Raw genomic sequence first — 7,658 nt, 5'->3', positions numbered from 1 at the left:
CTAACTTATATTTTATGGGTTAGTGAATAATGTTCAAACAAAGAACCTGACTTGTATTTCATACGTTAGTAAATAATGTTCAAACAGAGAACCTAACGTGTATTTCATACGTTAGTGAATAATGTCCAAAAAGAACCTGACTTGTATTTTATACGTTAGTGAATAATGTTTAAACAAAGAACCTGACTTGTATTTCATACGTTAGTAAATAATGTTCAAACAAAGAACCTGACTTTTATTTCATACGTCAGTGAATGATGTTGAAACAGAGAACCTGTCTTGTATTTCATACGTTAGTGAATGATGTTCAAACAAAGAACCTAACTTGAATTTTATACGTTAGTGAATGATGTTCAAACAAAGAACCTGACTTGTATTTCATACGTTAGTAAATAATGTTCAAACAAAGAACCTGACTTGTATTTCATACGTCAGTGAATGATGTTCAAACAAAGAACCTGACTTGTATTTTATATGTTAGTGAATAATGTTCAAACAAAGAATCACACTTGTATTTTTACGTTAGTGAGTGATGTTCAAACAAAGAACCTAACTTGTATTTTATACGTTAGTGAATGATGTTCAAACAAAGAACCGAACATGTAGATTATACGTTAGTAAATTATGTTCAAATGAAGAACCGAACTTGTATTTTATACATTAGTGGGTTGGTTGGTTGGTGTTTTATGACACAAACCAACTAGTGTATCTGTGTCAAACATCTGGTAAGATGTTAAAATTAAAGTAAATCTAGTAAAATTCATAAAAGTAAATTAAAGTAAAATAAAACAAAGTTTAAAAAACACATAAATAGAATAAAACCAATGTTTACATGTAGCCTACAACGTTAAGAGAACAACTACAGTAATACAAGTTGTAAAGGACTTTCGGTAGCATAATTGTAGTTATCATGACTCACCAGGAACACTAACAGGTAGGTACAAAAAGTGCCACCAGTAACCTGAAGTTGGCCTTTCCAGTTCTGGTTCTAAGTTATTTGATGTTACGGCCTATTTATAATTTCAAATCGAACATTATGGACTGTGATTCTTAAAACGGAATCACATTAAAAATAAGATCTAATGTATAAATTAAAAAACTTAAATGGCATTAAAATATTAATGGCCTTTAAAAAACTAAAAACATTTCCAAGGTGGACACAGTGTCACCATCACCAATAACACTGTTCAATGTTACAGACAAACCATGGGACAGAACATGTTTAAAATGAGTCGTAACGACGGCAAGACAGTAAAATGTGACTTATTGTGACCTGAGTGTTACAAAAACTACACACTGGTGCATCAGTTAGAGATAAAATAAAACGATGAGTTAAAAAACTGTGACCAATGCGTAGTCTAGTTAGAACAACTTCCTCTTTCCGATCCTTATGGAAACAACACGGCCAAAGTCCAATATAGGGTTTTATTGGAAAAGCTTGTTTTCACGTTGCTCACTCCAAGTCGACTTCCAGCTGGCACAGAGCCAAGCCTTGAATACAGGACCATAATCCATGTATGGAACAGGCACAACAGTGATAGTGTCAGAGCAGATAGATTTAGCTGTGGTGTCGGCAAGCTTGTTCCCAAATACCAAAGTGGCCTGATATCCAGAAAAACTCAATAGAAGTAGATGTTAAATAAGAAATGGGCAGTCGGTTTTATATATCGGCGAGAACAGGGTGTGAACTAACGTGAAGCAATTTTAGGGCCAGTAGAGAACTAAGCAAGTCAGTATAAATAGTACAGTTTGTGTACTGCTTAGCTTCTATGTGATCCAGGGCAAGAGAAATGGCATAAAGTTCAGCAGTGAACACAGAAGCTGTAGAGGATATTCTGTGTGCTACCACTGAACCACAACAACCCATAGCAGAGCCCACACAGTCACCTGATTTCGAACCATTTGTATAAGTAGGAATGGAAGGATGATTCGAAAAATGTTCAGCAAATAGCAGATATTTTTCTCAGATAACTTAATGATAGGTCACAATTGGATATGAAGGCCAAAAGGAGTAATGGCAGATTGTTCTGAAAACGTAAGGCCTATCGAAGAAGGAAAGGACATCCCCAGGTGGGATGCTTTGGTAAAGAACGTTGTTTTGAAGCATATAGTAAATACAGTTGCAAACGGCGGAGGTGCAAAGAAGGTTCATGAGACTCATGTATAAGCTCTGAACTGGGGAAGTGAAGAAAGCCCCAGTGCAGAGCCGAAGTCCTTGATGATGAATAGGGTTTATCATCTTTAAGGCCGATGGTCTGGCAGAGCCATAGATCAGTGATCCATAGTCAAATTTCGATCGAATGAGAGCACAATATATCTTTAACATAGAACATCGATCCGCTCCCCATTTGACCCGTAGCTGCTGGATGTGTGGTATAAAGGTCAGCTCAATAAGATAAGCCCCAGGAACTTTGTCTCAGGGATCACAAGCAACATAACTTCACCGATACGGGGTTCAGGATAAGGGTGAACACCCCGTTGGCAGCAAAAGTGCATGCAAATGGGTTTAGAGAGAGAGAAGTTAAAGCCGTTTGCTGTGGTCCACTTCAGTAAACGATTGAGGGTAGTCTGTAGCTGCCGCTAAATACACCTCATGTTCGACAACTGATATAAGATGTGAAAGTCGTCGACATAGAGCCCGTTTACAAGAGTGAGAGGGAGTTGTTCAGTGATGGTATTAATCTTTATACTGAAAGTGTGACACTCAGAACACAGCTCTGAAGGGCTCCAAGTTCCTGTAGAAAAGAATGGGAAAGTGTTGAACCCACACGAATTTGGAATTTCCTGTCCATTAAAAAATAGGCAAATGGCCACGTTATCCATATATATGGAGGTCTCACAAAATGCCATACCTCCATGTTGTGTCATAAGCCTTCTCAATGTCAAAGAATATTGGTACAAGATGTTGTCGTTTGAGAAAGGCTTCTTTGATTGATGTTTCCAAGTGGAATCAGGTGGTCCATGGTGGAGTGCTGTCGTCGGAACCCACACTAAGAGGGTGAAAGGAGGTTGTTTGATTCGAGGAACCAACCAAAATGAGCATTAACCATCCTCTTTAAGGTATTCCAGAGACAGCTCGCCAAAGCAATTGGACAGTATTTGAAGGAATCTTGGGATCTTTCCCAGGCTTAGAGAAAGGTAGGGCAATAGCGTGGCACCAGGCATCAGGAAAAACATTCTCCTACCAGATCTGGTTAAAAACAATCAGAAGAATAGCAAGAGAAGCAGAAGATAGATGGTGAAGCATTTCATAGTGTACATCATCAGGTCCAACCAATGTACTGCCAGACCTGTCTGAGTTCCACCAGTGAAAAGAGACGAACGATTATAATCATATAGACAATCAGCTCGAAAGAAAAAAAGGTGATCACTCTGTCCCAAGGTGGAGGAAGAGCAGAAGTGCCAGACAACCAGCAAATGCTTTCATCTAGAGTATCGGCGATGCTCCGGGTATGAACTACTTCCTGGCCATCAAAGAGCAAGATCGAGAGAGATAGAGAAGTATACTGCCCATTGACCTTTCGAATCTTGTCCCATATGACTTTGGAACTAGTAGTAGAAGATATGTTGGTTGTGAACTTAATCCAAGATTTCTTCTGGTTTTGACGTTTTACCCACCGAGAATTGCACGGGTCTGCTGGAAAGCACTTTGGAACTGGTAGTAAAAGATATGCTTGTTGTGAACTTAATCCAAGATTCCTTCTGGTTTTGACGTTTTAACCACTGAGCATGTGCACGGGTCTGCTGGAAAGCGATGCGGTTCAAGAGTGTGGAAAGTATTCCAGGCCCGTTTTTAAGCCTTCTGTGCTATGTGGCAGGCAGGATTCCACCATGGACGAGGATATCTGGAAAACGTGTCGAGGTTTTAGGAATACATTGAGCAGCTGTTTGTATAATACAGCCAGTTACCGCTGCCACACAGTCGTCAATTGATGGCTTATAGACGATAGTAGAGAAAAAAGGGTCAGTTTGCTTGATCCAGCTTCGACCGGGGCACGTGGGTAGGGTGGCATCGACCACGGCCAGTCTCTCTCAAGATTATAGGAAAATGATCACTGCCACGTGGATTACTGTCAACCCTCCATGCAAAATGGGAGAATAATGAAGGGGAGCAAACTGAGAGATCAATAGCAGTAAAGGACTGACTAGGTGCATGAAACTAAGTGGAAGAACCAGTATTAAAAAGAGAAAGGATGTGATCAGAGATCATACGTTTTACAGAGAAACCCCTCCTATCAACACCAGCACTTCCCCAGAGGGGATGATGTCCATTAAAGTCCCCCAGGATTAGAAAGGGAGACGGCAACTGTTTAACGAGAGCATCAAGGTCTGATTGATCATATGTCTCTTCAGGTGACAGGTAGAGAGAACAAACAGTGATGGTATGACCCAAGGAAACACGGATGGCTATGGCCTCCAAGGGTGTGTCGAGTGGCAAAGATAGGGTGGGCACATGCTGATCAACCAACAGTACCACTCCTCCATACACTCGTCCATCACACAGCCTGTCATTTCTGTACAAATAAAACTGCCGAAAGGTGACTGTATCGGCAGGTTTCAGAAATGTTTCATGTAAGAAAAGACATACAGGATGGTAGGAAGCAATCAGTGTTTTGATATTATCCAGATTAGAACGCAAACCTCGAAAGTTCCATTGTATTAAGGTGGTCATTTTTACTTATGTGTAGGCGAATTTGGTGGAGAACTGTTATATTTACGACCATGTTTTTTCTTTACTGTTTTTATTAGAGGGAGGTCTATTGACCTCCATGGATCCTGCCCTGGGTCGATTGGGTTGGTCTTTGCTGTTGGAAGGGGATTCCAGTGACTGAAGACATGAACAAATGATTGTTTTACATCTTGGGGTGTGAGAAGAAGATGGATCCGAGGAAATGCCTCTACCTGGAACCAAAGGATGTGGATCTTGAAATTTGTTGGAATGTATGTAAGGGATAGAGATGGGTGTTAAAGTTGATTCATCAACTTTTTTAACCATGAAGGTCAAAAGACTTTTCATATGGTTTGAGAATGATTCTTTTGGAGGCACAGAGATATCTGTCTGCACTCCCACTGTAGTAGTGGAACGAAATGCAGCAGTATACGTCCGAGATGAGGTGGTGCACAACAACTTTCAAGCCTCAGGATAAGTAATGTTATGAATCGTTGTGAAACGCTGCACATCTTTTTCTTCCAACCATTTAGGGCAAGAACGAAAGTAGGATGGGTGAGAGTCATTGCAATTGACGCTATGAGGGTCCGTTTTACACTTATAGGCATCATGGTCCTTGCCACCGTAACATGACGTCTTTGAGTGACCGAACTGCTGACACTGGAAATAACTGAGAGGATTCGGAATGTATGGCTGTACTCTGCAATGAAGATAACCTGCCTTGATAGTGGCAGGTAGACGTGGTGATGTAAATGCCAGAATGAAGACATTGGTCGAAATCGTAATTTCATCTGTGTGAGTGGAGATACGCCTCACTGCAGAAACTCTTTGGGTGGAGAAACCAACGAGAATCTCCGACTCTGGGATGTTCTTCAAATCCCTTTCAACAATAACTCCTTGTGATGAATTCAAAGTAGCATGAGGGGTAACCTCAATAGGTACATCCCCAATTGTCTTTGAATTCAAGAGGAGTTCACTGTGTTGGGATGTGGATGTTTCCACTAACATATCTCTAGATCGAAGCTTTACTGACTTTGGAGAACCAGCAAGTCCTTCTAGTCCCTTCTGAATGAAAAAGGGAGACATTTGCCCTAAAGACTTGTCTGAAAGAGAATCTAGTATTAGAAAATGAGGTACAACAAGTGGTACAGATGTTGAAGATTGCTGCTCAAAATCTTCAAGACGTGGCCGTTTACCTATGGACTATTTTTCACTATTTTATTCAAGTTTTTATTCGGAGGATCCATAATAAAAAAATAATATTTTGGTGCTCACTGACCCCACCCACCATGGAGCCCTACGAGGGGACGCACTACAATATTGGGGTTTCGTGAGCACTATACTCAAAACCGCCAGCATCAGATACTATGTTTACAACACCTGTTGAGAACACCTAACACTGGTACGTGGTTGACCCTAACCCAAGTGGACCAGCTAATTGACCCAAGGAGGACCACTCCAAGGCCGCCCGTTTAAAGGAATTCAAGGCCAAAGTGGTGTATTAGGGTTAGCCCCTCAACCACCAGGATCTTCTTCACCCCTTTACGGGTCACCAAGCACGACAAACACGTGGGTGGATGTTTAGAAGCTAGAGGTGGTAAACTGAAAGAACAAAACCTTCCTTGGAAGGTCCCCTAACCACGTACAAAAATCCACACCGAAGGGTATATATTAGTAAATGATGTTCAAACAAAGAAACTAACTGTGTTAGGATTTAAAAGTTAATTGTCATTTGAATATTACGTTTATTAGCCCCAAAACACTGACAATGTGTTAGAACATAGTGATAAATTTCAATTGATACTTGCATGTTACCCTTTACAACATGTGTTAGAACACACTGATAAATTTCAATTGATACTTGGATGTTACCCTTTACAACAATGTGTTAGAACGTAGTGATAAATTTCAGTTGATACTTGGATGCCACTACAATGTGTTAGAACTTAGTGATAAAATTCAGTTGATACCTGGATGTTACCCTTTACAACAATGTGTTAGAATTTAGTGATAAATTTCAGTTGATACCTGGATGTTACCCTTTAAAACAATGTGTTGGAACGTAGTGATAAATTTCAGTTGGTACTTGGATGTTACCCTTTACAACAATGTGTTAGAACGTAGTGATAAATTTCACTTAATACTTGGATGTTACCCTTTACAACAATGTGTTAGAACATAGTGATAAATGTCAGTTGGTACTTGGATGTTACCCTTTACAACAATGTGTTAGAACGTAGTAATAAATTTCAGTTGATACCTGGATGTTACCCTTTATAACAATGTGTTAGAACTTAGTGATAAATGTCAGTTGAAACTTGGATGCCACTACAATGTGTTAGAACTTAGTGATAAAATTCAGTTGATACCTGGATGTTACCCTTTACAACAATGTGTTAGAACTTAGTGATAAATGTCAGTTGGTACTTGGATGTTACCCTTTACAACAATGTGTTAGAACGTAGTAATAAATTTCAGTTGATACCTGGATGTTACCCTTTATAACAATGTGTTAGAACTTAGTGATAAATGTCAGTTGAAACTTGGATGCCACTACAATGTGTTAGAACTTAGTGATAAAATTCAGTTGATACCTGGATGTTACCCTTTACAACAATGTGTTAGAACTTAGTGATAAATGTCAGTTGGTACTTGGATGTTACCCTTTACAACAATGTGTTAGAATTTAGTGATAAATTTCAGTTGATACCTGGATGTTACCCTTTACTCCACTTCTTTTTTGTTGTTAAATGAAGACCTTAAAATAAATAGACACACATATAAAGAAACAACTAAACCCACGTCAAAATGTGAACAGCACAAGTTTACCTAAAACATCACAATTAAACATCTCTACTTTGCCGACTCTTCAAGTCACGAATAGCTAACCCTAAGAGGAAGTAAGAATTGTTGACCTACATTCATCATACGACCAGAAAGTTATTTTGGAGTGCAGTCGAACATTTATTATTATTTTTTCTCTACTCCA

The sequence above is a fragment of the Tachypleus tridentatus genome, chromosome 1 (genome assembly GCF_004210375.1).
Source record: "Tachypleus tridentatus isolate NWPU-2018 chromosome 1, ASM421037v1, whole genome shotgun sequence".
In the NCBI taxonomy this organism is placed as follows: domain Eukaryota; kingdom Metazoa; phylum Arthropoda; class Merostomata; order Xiphosura; family Limulidae; genus Tachypleus; species Tachypleus tridentatus.
Note: the sequence above shows the minus strand (reverse complement) of the source record.